Below are 18,891 nucleotides of genomic sequence, written 5' to 3' on the forward strand. Positions count from 1 at the left end.
ATATATAATACTATATAAATTGCGTGTCGCATAATAATGTGTAGTAGTACTTGGTTCCCCTAAACATTATGTGAGGAAATTTAATGTGCCTTCTCCAACGATGCTCGCGTTTTTAACACGTTTTTGTCAAGAATTCTAAAAATATATTTTGGAATATTCTGAATAGAAAAAGAGGAGCAAAATTATAGCAAATCATTTGTTGACCTATATTTTGTTACTAAAAAAATTCCGGTAAGAGGGGGAAGATTAAATTAGTGACAGCATTTTAGATATCATATAAAAATAATGAAAACTGCAATTTGAAAAAGAAATGTTTTCAAATTAGCTTTGCTCTATTTAATAATTTTTAATAAACAAGCAGTTTTAAAATTTCTTGTAGATTTTCTCATTTACTTATAACTTGACTCCCATAAAAATTATCAACTTTAAAAGGAATGATGAATTAAGATTGAGAATTAAGCAATTAATAATCGTTATTTTAAAATATTCTTAATCCAAATTTAACATGAACTTATATTTAGAATGAAAATTCTAAATTATCAAAAACATTTTAATTTTAAGTTTCAGACACGTTAAATATTTCTTATCTCATTTTTTAGAACTATATACCTACAATATAATAGCTTTAAAATTTGCTTTATGCGCAGATTTTATTTTATTATGTATAGACTTTATTTAATACATATATTTCAAAACCTATTGATCCATAAACAAGGAATTTTTTGACTTTTTTAGACTTTTGCAAGGCTTTTACCTATTAACAATTCTATTTTTAAAAAAATTAAGCTTTAGACTCGTTTCAATATTTCTTATCTTAATTTTTTAGAACTATAAACCTACAATATATATCCTTTTAAATTTGTGTTATGCATAGCATTTATTTTAACATACTAAACATATACTTCAAAACATACTGATCAATATAGAAGTAACTTTTTATAAGATTTAAAGAAATCTGAGAGCATTTCTAAAGCAAAAGCAACTTTTTTCTCCATTTTGTCAGACTTCAGTCTCTTCTTACAAATATTACAAATAGAGCTTTTATGCTCCGAGAAAAATTGTCATAAAATGGCTACATTTTATGTTTTCGCTTTATTTTTAAAGCCCGAAAACGTCAATACTCTTTTTTCAAAAACTAAGTCTGTATCCAGTAAATTTATTTTTCGAAGCAACTATAAAAAAAATTGAAATGTGAAGCTTTCCCGGTAAATTCGAAACTTCAGAAACTTACTTTTTAAGAGTGCATAAAGAAACCTATTCATGTTTAGTAAAAATTCTAGAAAATAAAATTTTGAACATTTGTTTAGGAGTTAATAAAAAAAGTTTTATTTTTACATCACATAAAAATTATTCGAGAAGATTTAGCACTATTTATGCAGCCATTTTAGGTTTTTTTTATTGAGCTTTCATCACGGTATTAAGAATAAACAGACAGCAGAACCGATTCTCATAAAACAAACAGAAGACGCAAAATATTGTCGATGATAAACTGATCGTGAATCTTCTTGCTGAATTTAAATCTTCTTGCAATCGGGCTAACCGCGTTAAGTTTTCGTGGTTTTTCTCTTCATACAACGAAAATGGGGTTAGGCTCATTCAAAAATTCTCCAAGAAGACAAATGTGTCTCTAGACTTGATACAAAAAATTCTGTTGGATTCAAAACTGTAAGATTATAAAGTTGAATATTGATAGCCGCAATTTAAGTATAGATCAGGCTGTTTGAAGAGTTATGTATAAGCTGTTTTGCTGAGCGTGCGTAGAATTTACATACTTTAACGCATGAGACGCTACTTTTAAGTGCGAAATCCTTGTATTGGGTCGTTCGGAAATTATTTTCCTTTTTTTTCTAAACAGAGGACTTAATTGGATTTCTTCATTGCCAACTTCCAGCTTAAGATTCAAAATTATTATATATTTTAATAGCTGACACAGTAAGGCTTGCTTGTGAAAACATTCGACTGATTCTAATAGTTGGCGCCTTTTCAAATGTGGAATGCGTGAAACAGCATTTTCGGCACATTTCACTTTTTTACAATGCAAAAGGAAAAATGATGTTCAAACAAGAGAAAAATATCCGATGTATATGAGAAATGTGTATTGAAAGTATGCCAGTGCCCAAACTGGTTTCAAAAATTGATATTCAGCAATTTTAATGTTGAAGATGAACCGCATTTTGCAAAGACAGTTGGATTTGAGTAAGACGCAATAGAACCATTAATAGATGCAAATCGGTGAATAGCAACTCATGAGATCGCTGAGAGATTAAGTTTATCGAATTCGTCGGTTCACGATCATTAGAATCGCCCAGGTATAATCTCAAAGTTTGATATATGAATTCCTCATGTCCTGGTGGAACGAAATTTTTGCCGTCGTGTTGATTGATGTCTGTAATTAGCTTCTCAAAAATTAAAAAATTATCCATTTTTGAAATGCATCATCTTTCAGAAAGAGAAATTGTTAATTCACAGCAATGCTAAGGCCTCTAAAAAAATTTATATTGTGAAACCTTTACTTTAAATGAGGAGGTCAAAAACCAAATGGATAAATATTTTTTTGCCAACAAAGAAAAAAGATTTTATGAACATGGAATTATGCTAATGCCAAAAAGATGGCAAAATATGTTGGGACAGAGTGGAAATTTTTGTCTTTTTGTTGACGTCTGTGACTAGCTTCTCAAATGTCAAAAAAATATCAATTTTTGAAACACATTATCTTTCGTAAAAAGAAATGGGCTGTCTACAACAATGTCTACATTTTTTTTAGATGGTAAAGCCTTTACTTCAAATGAGGAGGTCAAAAATCAATTGGATCATTTTTTTTCTTTGCCCAGCGAAAAAAAAATATTTTATGATCGCGCAATCATGCTACTGCCAGAAAGATGGTAAAAAAAAGTTGGAACAGAAAGGACAAATGGAAACTTTTAACGTCTTGTGACCAGCTTCTCAGAAGTCAAAAAATATCCATTTTTGAAACACATCATCTCTCGTAAAAAGAAATGGGCTGTCTACAACAATGTCTACAATCTTTATTAGATGATAAAACCTTTACTTCAAATGAGGAGGTCAAAAATCAACTGGATCAGTTTTTTTTTTTTTTTTNTTTTTTTTTTTTTTTTTTTTTTTTTTTTTTTTTTTTTTTTTTTTTTTTTTTTTTTTTTTTGCTGGCAAAGAAAAAATATTTTGTGAGTGTGCAATCATGCTACTGCCAGAAAGATGGCAAAAGATGTTAGAACAGAATGAACAAATGAAAATTTTCACCGTCGTGTTGACGTCTGTGATTAGTTTCTCAAATGTCAAAAAATATCCATTGTTGATACGCATCATCTCTTGGAAAGAGAAATGGATTGTTGTCTACAACGATGTAACTGTCTCTACAATTTTTAGATGGTAAAAACTTTGCTTCAAATGAGGAGATAAAAAAAATCAGTTGGATCAGTGTTTTTTGTAAAGAAAAAATATTTTGTGAGCGTGCAATCATGCTACTGCCAGAAAGATGGCAAAAGATATTGAAACAGAATGAACAAATGGAAATTTTTACCGTCGTGTAGGCGTCTGTGATTAGTTTCTCAAATGTCAAAAATATATCCATTCTTGATACGCATCATCTCTTGGAAAGAGAAATGGATTGTTGTTACAACGATGTAACGGTCTCTACAATTTTTAGATATTAAAAACTTTACTTCAAATGAGGAGAGAGAAAAAATCAGTTGGATCAGTGTTTTTCGTAAAGAAAAAATATCTTTGAGCGTGCAATCATGCTGCTGCCAGAAAGATGGCAAAAGGTGTTAGAACAGAATGAACAAATGGAAAATTTCACCGTCGTGTTGACGTCTGTGATTAGTTTCTCAAATGTCAAAAAAATATCCATTGTTGATTCGCATCATCTCTTGGAAAGAGAAATGGATTGTTGTCTACAACGATGTAACGGTCTCTGCAATTTTTAGATGGCAAAAACTTTGCTTCAAATGAGGAGATAAAAAAAATCAGTTGGATCAGTGTTTTTTGTAAAGAAAAAATATTTATGAGAGTGTAATTATTCTACTGCCAGGAAGATGACAAAAAATGAACATAATAGACACTATATAATTCAATAAAATATTTATTCACTATAAGAAAATCGTCTTTCATTTTCATAAAAACTCTATTCTATTGGAGAAATTTAACACATTTATATATGTTTGTTCTCAGCCGAGCAGTTCAAAATTAAGTATAGCAAATGCAAAAAATACAGTGAAATTAATGTTTGTATTATCTGTTCCTGGTTTCTAAAAACATTTCAAATCACATTTCCAGACACATTTTATTGTATACAAGTTGAATTTTGCATATCAAAAAATGCACTGAGGATAATAAAATTAATATTTGCGTTATCCGTTCTTGGTTATAAGAACATTTCTAGACATATTTGTTGTACATAAAATTCCGAACTGAAAATACAGAAATAAAGTTGGAATATTAAATTTAATGTTTGCATTATCTGTTCCTGGTCATAGAAACATTTCAAATTACATTTCCGGACCTATTTTTTCTGTACAAATTGCGTATTGCAAATACAAAAATAGAGTGAGAAATATGCTTGTCTTTCTATCCAATGACGACATATCGAGAATTCGGTTCAGAAATTAGATTTGGAGGTAAAATTCGGATGAAATCTCCTACCTTACAAATAGAAAAGGAGAAAAAAATGCTGTCTGTTACTTTTCTTTTGCTCCTTGAGATTTTTTTTTCTTTTTTTTTTCTTTCATTCTCAAGAAAATCTTTCCTTTTCCTAAACCTGTCAGGTATTTCTTATGGTCTGTTAACTTTCGCAAAATAAATGCTGACAGTAGATTTGTTAAAGTAAATGCTACATTTACTTTTACTTTCTTTTTACGCTCGTGTAATATAAATCATAATTTTATGTCGATGTGTGTCTCTTAGAAAACTTTCATCATAAATAAAAACAAAAAATGAAATTTTAAATTGATTCATAAATACTGATATACTTATTTACGTAAAATAATTCCATTGATTTTTAGCAGTTGGGTAGATTAGAGTAAAATAAGCAGAAAACGATGTTTTTTTAATTATATTTGAATTTTTACATGAACATATATTTTGGTATATTAATTGGTTCATATATATTGATATGCTTATTAATGTAAAATGATTTTATTGATTTATAGCAGTAAGGTAGATTAGGATAAAATAAGCAGAAAACGATATTGTTAGTTATGTTTAAAATTTTATGTTAACATATATTTTAGTATGCTGTTTTTTGCACATTTTATACATTATACATTATTACATTACGGATATTTTCGCGATGTTAAGTTGATGGCATTTTTTTATAATTTTATCCAATAACTAATATTTAAGGAATTATTTTTTGTAAGTATATTATCAATTTACCCTACAATAGGGGCAACCATATTGGAAGTTGGCAAGACTATCTTTCATAACTATTCTTATATTAATTGGTTCATAAATATTAATATGCTTATTTGTGTAAAATAATTCCATTGATTTATAACAGTAGGGAAGATTAGGGTAAAATAATTCGAAAGCGATGTTTTTTTTTAATTATATTTGAGATTTTACATGAACAAATATTTTGGTAAGCTGTTCTTTTCCTGTTCAAGCTTGTTCAACTTACCCTACTGGTTAAACCATTTTTTTTCTTATTGCAACGTGTTTGTCTCGTTAATTTTCTACTACCATTTTGTGTTAAGATATTGAGGAAGGTTCTTAATTGGTGAACGTATAGTATGTTTATTTCTGTTCCTTTATTTGTACTTAATTTATGTTTTTCCTTTTATTTATTTTTGCCTTTTTCAAATTTTAAGAACTTAATTATTACTTTGAGAACAATTCATGTTATTTGCTATTTCATAAAGACAGAGAAAGTTTTAAGAATTAATTAATTAATTTGAGAATGATTTATATTATTGTATTAAGAGCCGAATTTAAGAATACAATATATATTATACTTATTTGGTCATTTCATTCAGTTATGAATTTATTACTTTAAATATTGATTAATTTATCTTTTTTTCTTATTTTGCAGATTTCAAAACTGACCTAGACACCTCATTACAGCAGATTTAGCTTTCAGCGACCGAAAATGTCTATTTTTACGAACAATTTATAATTTATTTCAAACAAATGCATAATGTTATATTGAAGATTTAGAATTAGTTATAAGGAAAAAACGTTTATTATCAATACTTTGCTTAATATAAATTTAGTAAAGCATGAAACATAATAACATGAAGAAAAATTCTTAAATGTAAAATTGTTTCCATAAAAATAATACGTTTTCAATCGATAGATTAAATTCTCACTTAAAAATAAATTTCACTTCTAAAATAACGTCTCGTTACTTTTTAAATGTTAAGTGTAAAAAAATAATAGCGAGTTTATTAATCCAAAGCATGTGTTGAAAAAAAAGTGAAATAAGTACTCTATAACTTCCTTAAAAAACATCATAAAACTTGAAAAGAAAATCCTTTAAGTATCAGGATTTTTATTGCTTCTCGGGATTTAAAGCGCATAGGCTGTTATAATATCGGTTATAAAAACTTTATTTATCTTATTTAAAAAAATTTCTAGAGGTTAAAAGCTTATGTTAAGTGTTATTTTTTATTTTAATCTCTACCCGCTGACAAAATAAATTTTGACCAAGTAGCATAATTAAAAAGCTTTTTGTCTGCAAAAATTTATTTTATAACTACTCTGAATGATTTAGCACAATACATTATTTTATGTCGGTTGATTAAGGTTGAAAATTGTTTTGAGGCTCTAATATATATTCGACCGTTTTTTAAGAGTATATTTCATTCTACTACAAAAAGTACGAGTAACTATATACTTGACTAAAGACTATTTTGGCTTTGAAAAAATTAGGTGATGGTACAAATTTTTTGTTTCAATCTTGGTTACCACTGTTTTTCTGGCTTTTTATTTTTCATTTTTTCTAGGCAACTTTACGGTTTATGTTTCAAATCACTTTTGTTTTTTTCTTATTCACGTCTGGCAAGTCTTGAAAATGGGCGCCTACTTTGGACGCCTGAAGAAAAAAAAGGTTTTTTTTTTTTTGAAGGGAATGGAGTCTTTGTTTTCCATCAAGTATATATTTTCGCTTCAATTTCTTAGAACTATTGATTTAACAGTAGCTATAGCTCTGATGACGATGAATTTGGATTGTTAGATATAACAAATTGTATATTTGTTTTATATTTATCTAATTATTGTATGCATAATTTTAAATCCTATAAGTGCAATAGTTCTAAAATGTTATAAATAGGGAAATTTGGAGAGCGAATTATATTTAAAGCATTGTCAGTGCACTTGTCTTTTATATAAAGGTATCTCTTATTCATATGAGACAGGTACAAAAATAAACGGACCATCCTGGATAACTTTTGATCTAATGATTGGTTCTTCACGTTCTAGGACTCAATCTGAATGGTTCGAGGGGGTGTTCTCAATTCTGCTAATTATTTAACGCAGACGACATTTTAAGCTGCGAAATCTGACGCAAAAATGCATTCTTTCTGAATAAGCATATATGTTTTACAACGGATTCGGATTTCTGCCCGAAATATATAGGAGTAGTTGCAATTTGGAAAATATGGTGGCAATAGTTTAGTCAGAAGAGCGATTAAAATTTTGGATACCTTAATTTTAATTTTATTTATTGCGTGCAAAAGTTTTGCAAAATCGGTCGAATGAGTCCTGAGAAATAAAATTTTTAAAAAAGTCATACTTTTAAAATTTGAATTAACATTAAAGGGTTCAAACTTTAGACCGCACTCCTACCTAACTATTCGGACCATATTAACCAACTTGCAGCTACGATCTAAAGTTTGTCCGTCGAAAAATAGATATGTTTATTCAGAGAAAGTAAGTTTTTGTGCCTGATTTCTTAACTTAAAATAGCATCTGAACTATTTGAAGTTATCCATCAATTCATTCAGATTGAGTCCTAGAACGTGAAGATCCGATCATTAGATCAAACACTAGTCAAGTTGGCCCATTTTTTTTGCACACTATATAAAAAGCTGAAAAATATAATTTAATTAGAAGTCTAGATTCAATAATTTATTAATTTCTTTATTCAGTTTATAGCATCTGCAACATGTTGCACTTCTACTGATTTTTCTTCATCATCGCCAAAAAAGGGAAATAAGCACTCTAACAAGCAATATTTATATTTTTATTTTGTATATTTCTACCTCTATTCAGATTTTTTCTGTGTTCCTCAAATAGAGTGTCCCTTTAAAAGAGGTAAGCGTATGAAAACTCCCATTATAAGGAACCGCTGCCAACAGAAGAGTCCCTTAAATATAGGCTATTTCATATTTAGAGGTGACCCTTACAAGGGAAAGTGCTGTATTTCAAATACCTAAATTGTTCTCTATTAACTTTCTTAGTCCAGGTAAAATACTAAATTATAATAGAGTAATATAAGATCTGGATGGGACTAAATAAAACTGTTATTTAACTTAGACATGCGGTTCAAGGCATCAAAAAACATGTGATCAATGAATCATGAAAAAAATTATTTTTAATTTATTTAAAAAAAATGTCTCATACCTGATGCAAAGGTGCTGCTTTTGTTCCACCACATCCCATTCCAGCTTACTGCAAACGTATATTTTCAGACCTCTGGAAAATGCATAAGTAAATATAAACATAAAAAGGGAAGCAAAATCTAAACTTCGAAAAAAAAACGGAATTAGAGTCTAGGAATTAAACCGTTGGAAATGATTAAATGACAATTTATTTCTTTGTTATTTTACCATATTCAAACAAAACAGTCAAATAACCGTAAATAAGATAGTAATGAAGCTATTAACAGTGAGAAAAATCGTTTTTCAACTATTTTTTTACCTAAAACGGTTAAATAGCTAGAATTTTATCTCATCAACTGAGCCCACCTAATGAAGCAACTTANACCTGTACACACTTGGCTGCTAGAAATATATATATAACCGTCGTTGAACAGCCGACCCCATTTTATAGGTTTGCGACTACTAATGTTCAACACCGTAGCCTTGTAATTTTGAACTCAATCCAGAAGACAAGGGAACTCCTAGATCTAGCATTGGGAGAAATTTTCTTTTTGATGGAGCAAACACGCATTTGCGTTACATGGAGAGGAAGACCACGAGAACCTCCCACGGTTAGCCTGACGGCAAGGGGACTCTAACCCGTGATCCGTATACCACTGAAGATATTTCACGTCAGCACTGTGGTCGGTACAAACCGGATGCGGAATTCGTATCGACTGGGATTTGAACCCGGTTCGCCACATTGGAAGGCGAACGCTCTATCCCCTGAGCCAACGCGGCTCAAAATGGTTGGCTTGTAAAAAATGGTTGAATAACAATTTATTTAATTGTTATTTTACCATATTCAAACAAAACAATCCAATAACCATAAATAAGATGGTATTCAAACTGTTAACTGTGAGAAAACCGCTTATTATCTGCTTTCAACTAATACGGTTAAGAAACCAGAGTTCTATCGTACCAACTAGGCCCACATGATGAAGCCACTTAGTTCCTTGCAGCTAAGTACATATTATAGCAGAGAGGACTAGTCTGTCTATCTCATGACCGACAGGACGGGGGTTCGAGTCCCAGCGTTGACACAACATAATTTTCTCCATTCCTTTCGACACATGAAAAGTTTCCAGTGGCCTGCACTTCCTAATTTGTGACCCTGGGATATTCGAATACGATACTCTCGTTCACGCATAGATGGCAACACCAGAAAGCTGATTAACCCAAAAATTCTAGTATTTCCTATCTCTCACGATAGGTGAAACAACCAGATAAATTAATTAAGCTACATTCCAACGTTTATTTGATAAACCACAAGCTATCTCCGATGCCCATTACCTAGCAATAAGCCTAGCTCCAATGCCCAGTTAAATTTCCGTTCTACGATTTTGAAATCATGATAATTGTAAATTGTTAAAGTCCGTATACTACTTCTGTATTCATGATTTTTTAACCATACTAGTTGTAAACGGTTTCAAAGCCATTACGGTAAAAAATATTCTTTACCGTAAACTTTGCGGTTAATCGGATGGATAGACTGCTGACGGTTATTTTACCGTAATTTAAGAACGGAAATTCTAACAGCGCTGATACGGGAAATTAGAGATTAGAGATTAAAACAAAGCATAATTAAAAATATTTTTTTTTTCGAATGGCAGGCACTGAACTTTTACGTCCTTTGCCTAGGAAGATGCCGGAAGTATTACTCATTTAACACGTTACGCAGTGGGCACCTGTGAAAATAAGTCACGGAGGCGAGCAACATTTCCCACGTCACACAGCCACAGATACCCGTTTATAGTGTGGGCCATATTCACACATCACACGATAGAGAGCAACACACAGAGAGAAGCATCCATGCCCTGAGCGGTACCTGAACCCCCAGTCATTGGCTTCGCAGTCAGACACGCTAACCGCTCGACCGTCTGGCCGGCTAATTGAAAATATCGACAACTTAATTTACTTCAACTTTAGTTAACATTTAAAGTTATTTTACTGTAAGTGGGTTTTTAAAAATTTCAATTTAAATTCCAATTTTAATTTCCAATTCCAATTTCCAATTCCAATTTCCAATTCCAATTTCCAATTCCAATTTCCAATTCTAATTTCCAATTCCAATTTCCAATTCCAATTTCCAATTCCAATTCCAATTTCCAATTTTAATTAGAACTATATGAAAGGAAATACACTGTGCTTACTTTTGTATGATTCTAACAACAATATGATTTACAAATATCATACTTGTTTGTAGCGTAAAATAGTCTAAATTTTGTAGTGTATTAAAACATAAATGTTTCAAAATTGCTTCAACTTAAAACAAGAGCTAAATTGAACCATATAATAGTGATAACACGATACTATGGTACAAGTTGAATGGAAACATTGCTCAGCTTAATATTTTTTTAAGGTTGTAGCAAATTTACACGTCGTTATGGTTCAACATTTAACTGATTTTATTAAGAGTTTGTTATTATTGAAATGAAATCTTTCTCTCACTGAAACAAAACAATAATCTCGAAAATTCGTGTAGTTTCAGGGGTTTTTAATAAATGCAAATATCAAAAAAAGTCGAGAAAAAAAAGTCGATTTCTGAGTGGTGGACGAAAAACTGTCAAAACATTAGAACTCTTTTTTCATCCACCAAGTTCGTCTCTGACAATGGTAATTACATGGAAATGGTTGATAATTTTTGGCAATCTGTCAAAACATGACTTCACCTTTAAAAGTAGCTTTTAGCTTTCCATAAAAGGCATTTAATCACGAAATCCTTCGCTGCAACAGATGTTAAGATGTGACAAAATAATTTGCTATTCCGTAAATCCATTGTTTCTAATAGAGACTAAAAGTAAAGATGTAAACAAATGTTCCATTTTAGCACAATTAGTCGCGTGTAGGTTTATCGTCTCGTTTCTTTCTTATTATCTCGTTTCTTTATTTTTTCTTATTTTGCTTCTTTTTTAGTTTTCTTCTTCTTTTTTATTTGCTTAATAAATTTTGAACGATATTACATTCACTGTTAGAAGTTTCAAATCACAATGACTCACTTAAGTGTGTGGACTTGCTGCAACTTTAACTTAGGAACAAGTTAAACCATATATTTCCTCGCAAATTAATCAATATGAACCATAATATCCAGACATTTTGCAGCATTTTTATCATGATAGCAAGTTGAACCATCTTAAAAATTAAACAATCTTGAACTTAATTACGCGATAATAAGGTCCAAGTTATACGGAATCATGGTTAAATTTATCACCTTATTAAAGATGCAGCACATTTGTGGGGTATACGGGTTCAAAGTACCTATATTGTAGGTATACGTTGAATAAATTTTTCTGAGACATATAACATTCCTGTCAACATATATAGTAATATATAACATATAGTACAGTATATAACATGGCGGTCAATTAGGCTAATTACTCCGATAGTTACAAAATATCCAAATGAAGCTTATGCAGTTATTTTTACATCTCAACATGGCCCAAATTTGGAAATTCCATCTTGGCAAAAACATGTTATATAACATTACTGTCAATTGTGTTAATTAACCAGATAATTGCAAAATATCCAACTAAAACTTTTTCAGTTTTTCGCTACATCTGATAAGAAACGCATGGTCCAAATTTGAAGCTTAGTTCTTATTAAAAGTGTGTTATATAACATTACTGCTAATTAGGCTAATTACCCCGATAATTACAAATATCGAAATGAAACTTTTTTAGTTTTCCTCTACATCTGAGTTCTTGTAAAAATGTGTTATATAACTTTACTGTTAATTAGACTAATTACCCTGATAATTACAAATATCGAAATGAAACTTTCTTAGTTTTCCTCTACATCTGAAAAAAGCACATGGTCCAAATTTAAAAATTCTATCTTGGTAATAACGTGCTATGTAACATTACTGCTAAATCGGATAATTATCCCGGTAATTACAAAATATCGAAATGAAAGTTTTTAGTTTTTCTCTAAATCTGATAGGTCCAAATTTGAAATTTTGTCGTTGTTAAAAATGTGTTATATTGCATTACTGTCAATCAGACTAATTACACCGATAATTACAAATATATATAGATGGATGGATAGATAGATAGATAGATAGATAGATAGATAGATAGATAGATAGATAGATATTTAGATAGATAGATATAGATATATATGTCTCGCCAATATTGGCCGTTAAGTTAGAAAGCTCAAATTTAGACCATGTGTTCTTTATGAGATAAATAGAAAATCTAAAAACTTTCATTTCCATATTTTGTAATCACCGGGGTAATTAGCCTATTTAGCAGTAATGTTATATAACACGTTATTAACAGGAAAGAATTTTTAAATTTGGACCATGTTCATTTTTTCAGATGTAGAGAAAAACCAAAAAAGTTTCATTTCGATTTTTGTAATTATCGGGGTAATTAGTCTAATTGACAGCAATGTTATATATTGATATTCTTCTTACTTCATCATATTTGTACTTTTTATCTTATTTTATCACCGTGGTTGAACAGCCGGTCGATATCGATTATCAATTAACTATTTCATAACCTTGTAGTTTTGAACTCAACCCATAAGGCAAGGGGACAATGAAATCAAGCACTGGAAGAAACCCGCCTTCGAAAAGAACTTTTTGATGGAGCGTTACAGAGAGAAGAAAATAATAAAAAACTCCTCCGGTTAGACCGGCGGCTAAAATTGGACAAGTATTATTATACAAGTATTCAAACTTGGAAAACTTAGCTTTCTAAATCAATGTTCTATACTTAAAATCATTATGAAATATGTTAATGACATTGAGTATTTTCGAAAATTACTTAACATATTCTTAGAATTAACTCCACATTTCTGTTAGAAAGAAATTTAAAAAGTAGCTCATCATGATCAAATATTTTATTGGTTTATTCACTCTCAGTAAAATCAGTTCAAAAGAGAATCATAATATCGGTACTTTTACCCAGAATATGGTGCAAACTTGCTTAATCCTAATAAGGTGTTAAGTTGAGCTATGTTTTCGTTCTTATTTAACCATCGTCTGGAGTTATTGAGTTAAAAAGTACAAAAACAATGTTCACATCCAAAATATATTGAGGTTACAAGAAATATGAACTATATTATGGCTCAGCACACCCCCTATTTTCCAACAGGGTAATCGGCTCCATTTAGGATAATATGGGTACATTGAACCATAATCTGATGCAATTTCGCTTAACCTTAATTTGTTAAATTGAACACTGTTTCCGTTCAACTTGAATCTTAGTGAAGCGTTTTCAAGTTAAAAAAGTACGATAACATAGTTGATATCAGAAATATATTGAGGTTGCTAGAAATTGAACAAGTTCATCACACTCCAAAATTTCTAACAGTGTACTAATGCTAAAGTACTAACAGTGTACTAATGTTATGTAAGCATAAATGTACGCATTAAAGTCCATTAAAAGTACCCTTTTTTTTACTGAATTTTAATAAATATTAAATCATTTTTACCAAAAAAAGAAAAAGAAAGAAAAATAAGGTTATTAGAAGAATTGAGAATGGCTCATATGAAAACATTTTATATTTTGTTTAACTTGCTCCTCAAACTTTCATCTCTCGCAAAAGAAATTTATAGAAATAATATTCCTTTCCCTAAAGTCAGCTGGCTTTGAAGATTTAATTCATTTCAAGTTCGAATTTTTTTATTCCCTCGCAAGTATTGTAGTTGAAAAGAAAAACATTCTAAAGTTCAAAAAAAGATCTTTTCAAAAGAGTCTCAGAACAAAATAACAGATGAAAAGATTTGGAATAAAATAAGACCTACAGGTGTTATATGAATTGACGAATATTATTTTAAAATACTGACGTTATATCCAATTTCAATCTTCGTCATAAAATGCTTTAAATTGAATTTAGTATAAATGTTAGGGATTATTCCCTTTTTTTTTTTTACTTTATCATCTCTAAATTTTTTTAAACTTTTACACTTGAAGATTTAAGACAATTAAATTTTTTGTGTGTTATGAATTTCACAAAATAGTATGCTTTAATAATTCAAAATTAATTATGTGCCCCCAAAAACATTCGTTAATTTTTATTGCCAATTTATTAATCAATTATCTGGCACAAAAAATAAGTGTTAGTTTTTATTAATTGACTGATAACTTTTTTGTCAAGTAAAATAATTGTTATTTTCAACAGTCAGAAAAAAGTATGGTCAAAACTACCGGATTATGGTAAACTTTACCGTGTTTTTGGCTATATGAGAACACCAAAAAGCTCTGTACACTTTTACCGAAGCCCTTTGGTAAATATTTTAGCAAAATTAACAATAAAATATAGTTTTATAATATGTGATAAAATTTGACAAATGTGGTAAAGCTTGGTAATTTTATTACAATACCTTAGAAAAAGGCATAAAACCATTTATTCGGTTAAATTTACTTTTCACTTTCAAATTTACTTTTACTAAATGTGTGAAAATAAGAACTATAATTTTGAAAACCAGAATTTCAAGTAAATCGCTACCATATGACGGAAATATTACTAATTGAATGGTTTAAATACCATATATTTTGAATTTTATTACCAAATTTATGGAGTTTTTAAGAAATGTCATTACCATACAGAACAATACATTACCAGAATACCATATGACGAAAATATTACTAATCGAATTTTTTAAATGCCATATATTTTGGATTTTATTACCAAATTTATGGGGGTTTTTTTAAGAAATGTCATTACCATACAAAACAGTACATTACAGAATTTTTTTTTCTCAGTAATTAATTAATTTTTAGGTGATTAAAATTAGATATATTTGTTTCAAAATTAAAACATCTTCTTTTGTCGCACGTAAAATTATTCGTATGATCTGTTATTCTTATCCTATTTATTTAATTAAAATTTAAGCAAAATATTAATTAAACAATTTCTTTTCATTTTTCTTGTTGTTAAATATACAGTTTTAACAATTATTTGGACAATTTTAGTTGACTTTAAAACTTACTATACCACTATAAATAATAATTTAAAAAAGACAATCGTATTATTTTTATAATTAAAATAGTCAATTTATTTACTTATTTCTTATTTTTAATACTTTCTTCTCTGAAAATTTTCTTTCATTTCTAAGTTTAAATAAATACTTCAGAATATTATTTTCATGTTTTCATACATTTAACTTAGATACATTTTATTTAGATACATTTCAAGGCTTTCCTATAACGCTTAATTTATGTTTATTAAACATGGCGAAGTTAAACGTTTTCAAGCTTCCTTTTATGCAATTATGCTTTCTGCGAGAGTCAAATTTCAATATTGTATGAACCGTCGTTATCTAGTTAGGGTCGAATTTCAACATTTCTCTATAAGTAGCCCGTTTTACATTAAAGCAACCTTGAAACTAACTTAGCTTCAAAATATAAAGTTTCAAAATTCTGCTACATATTTATTAGTTTAAAAGTTAGTTTAAATTGCTATTTATGCTTCACTATTGAAGATAAAAGAGCTGGTAGAAAATTAGAGACTATTTGAAAATTAGAAATATTCCTAGTTCTAACAGAATTTGCGCTTGCTATTCCTCATTTTAATGAATGTTTTGAGAATTTTACTGTTGAATAAGAAGGAGCAGATATCGCAAAGTGATATTAAATTAGAAAAAAGAAGCAAAAACATTATCAAAATCTGGAGATTTATTTTCAAGACCAATCGGAGTAAGGAAGAAATTACATTCAATCAAAGTCAGTTTATATGACAGATGAAAGCAAAAAGCCTCCAACTTTTATTCACATCTTCTTTTTAACTTAGATCTATGGCTAAAAGTGACTGGTTTATTATTTCAATAATTAGTTCAGTAACAATAAGTGACTATTTGAAAATAAGAAATATACTCAGTTAATGCAGAATTTGCACTCGATACTTTTCATTTTTCATTTTTTAAACCACTAAATTATACTATAGAATATCTTGTAAGAGCAGATAAAGCAAAGTCACATTTAAATTTTTAAAAAAGCAAAAACTTTTTTTATTTTATAATATAACCATCGTTGAACAGCCAACCCAATTTTATNGTTAATGTAGAATTTGCACTCGATACTTTTCATTTTTCATTTTTTAAACCACTAAATTATACTATAGAATATCTTGTAAGAGCAGATAAAGGCAAAGTCACATTTAAATTTTTAAAGAAGCAAAAACTTTTTTTATTTTATAATATAACCATTGTTGAACAGGCAACCCAATTTTATGGGTTTGCGACTACTAATGTTCAACTTCGTAGCCTTGTAATTTTGAACCCAATTCAGAAGACACAGGAACTCATGGATTGAGTACTGGGAGAAATTTGCCTTCGTGGAGGACTTTTTTGATCGAGTTTACCCGCATTTGCGTTACATGAAGAGGAAGACCACGAGAACATCCCACGGTTAGCCTGACGGCAAGGGGACTCTAACCCATGATCCGTCTATTACTGAGGAAATTTCACGTCAGCACTGTGGTCAGTGCAAGCCGGGTGCGGAATTCGTATCGACCAGCCATCACCGGGATCGACCCAGTTCACTTCAATGGAAGGCGAGCCCTCTATCCCCTGAGCCGACGTAGCTTCTGGCAACCCATTTTCTGGACCAATCAGAACAACAAGGAAGACATTAACAAGTTTACTTGGCATATGGAAACAATAGGCATCCTACTTTTGTTTAGATCTTCATGCCGAACTTCATGCCGAAAAGTAACTGGGTTTTTAATTGAATAATTTATGAAGTCAATAAAAATTCCCTTCTCTATTCTGATCGAAGTCGATAATATTTCGTGATATTTTGATTGCGGTTTTACTCGCCTCTCTTATAAATATTAACATAATACCCCAGATGTGCTTCCTTTTACTTCATTTTAACAAATATTACAAAAATATAAAGTAAGGGCAGTGATAACGAAGCATCCCACATATCGTTAACACTATAAGTGGTTGTTCCAGATGTACTCTATCAATAGAACCCTAGCAGAGAAAAGCTTGGGCCCTTATTTGACCTATATTCACAAATCTTGGCTTAATAAGGGTTCGTAGGGTAGTTATTTCTCCGATATTGGCCCTATATAAAACATCTGATTCACCCGATATTTTACTTCCATTTTAACCCTTTGCTTACGGTGTTCCATATTGTACTATCACATTAGGTCCATATGTTGTACCAGCCGTAAGCAAAGGGTTAAAACCAATCTCGGCCCTATACAGAATTGTGAGATTCACCCGATATCTTATATTTATTATTCAGCCAATATAGGCCTTATATTGGCTCTATACAGGCCGATACTGGTCCTATATAGGACCAATATTATAAAACCTAAACATCCCAATGATGGTCCTTAGGTGCATGTTCATATAGGACCTATATTGTGCCAATTTTCAGGTTAAATTGTTGCTAGGGAATATATCTTATATCATCTTATATCGATTATAAAGAAGTCTACTTTAAGAAAAGGGCGAGATTTCTTGTTTATGACAGAGCTACAAACTTTTTTTCATGTTTCCAAAAGTTGGATTCATATGGAAAGCAAGTTTTGAAATAACATGTTCTCACTTTCGTAACAAAAATATTCTGAAAAATCCATCTCTCCAATAAAATTAAAAATATATTTATAATACATTTTAATGAAGTCTAATTGCCGAGATAGCCTGGTTGACAGGACGCTGGACTCACGATCGTGAGACCGGGAGTTCGAATCCAGCCAGCCGAAGACTCCCCGTGTAGTAAATGGTGGCTGGATCGCGTTAAATCTGTCAAGTCACAAAGTCCTCCATGCTCCTATAACAAATTATACCTCTGGGGGTACTGAATTGGAGATTGATCGTTCTCTGGTTCAGGACAAAATTACGATCTGTGGATGAATAAAGAGATGCATTAATGGGTCCGCCCTATAAACGGGTGCGGCGTATCTGTGTGGCAGAAGTCGAATTCTTGACCATAGATGGCGCCACTGGAAAATAGGAACAATTACACACCCTCTCTCCTAATGACCGACGACAACATTAACATAAGGTCTAATTAATTCAGCGCAGTTTAATTTTAAAAAATTATATATATATATATATATATATACAGGGTGGTCCCGAATTCATGGTACAAACTTTAATGGTAGGTACAGGACATTGTAACAATGATTTATTGTATAGGAATGTATAGTCGCAAGTGACGCGGTGAGGCGTAAACAGGGGAAATAAAAGGAAAGAGAAATGGAGTGATCGGTTGGTATCATTGCCGGTAGAGGGCAGTAGTGTGCAGTTTGGTGCTCGATGGATTGGGCGTGGTGGACCAATCCCTTGGCCACCCCGATCTCCCGATTTATCGAGCCTCGATTACTTTTTATGGGG

The 18,891-nt window shown here is 30.5% G+C and overlaps 1 non-coding gene across 1 annotated transcript in view; it reads right to left on the bottom strand.

Annotated features, from left to right (window-relative positions):
- LOC107454187 (uncharacterized) overlaps positions 1-18,891 on the bottom strand; it is a 209,687-nt gene that overhangs the window by 168,172 nt on the left and 22,624 nt on the right. The window contains exon 2 of the transcript XR_006225013.2: positions 8,578-8,649. This is a non-coding gene — a transcript (uncharacterized protein). The remainder of the gene's footprint in view (positions 1-8,577; positions 8,650-18,891) is intronic.

The sequence above is a fragment of the Parasteatoda tepidariorum genome, chromosome X2 (assembly GCF_043381705.1).
Source record: "Parasteatoda tepidariorum isolate YZ-2023 chromosome X2, CAS_Ptep_4.0, whole genome shotgun sequence".
Taxonomy (NCBI): domain Eukaryota; kingdom Metazoa; phylum Arthropoda; class Arachnida; order Araneae; family Theridiidae; genus Parasteatoda; species Parasteatoda tepidariorum.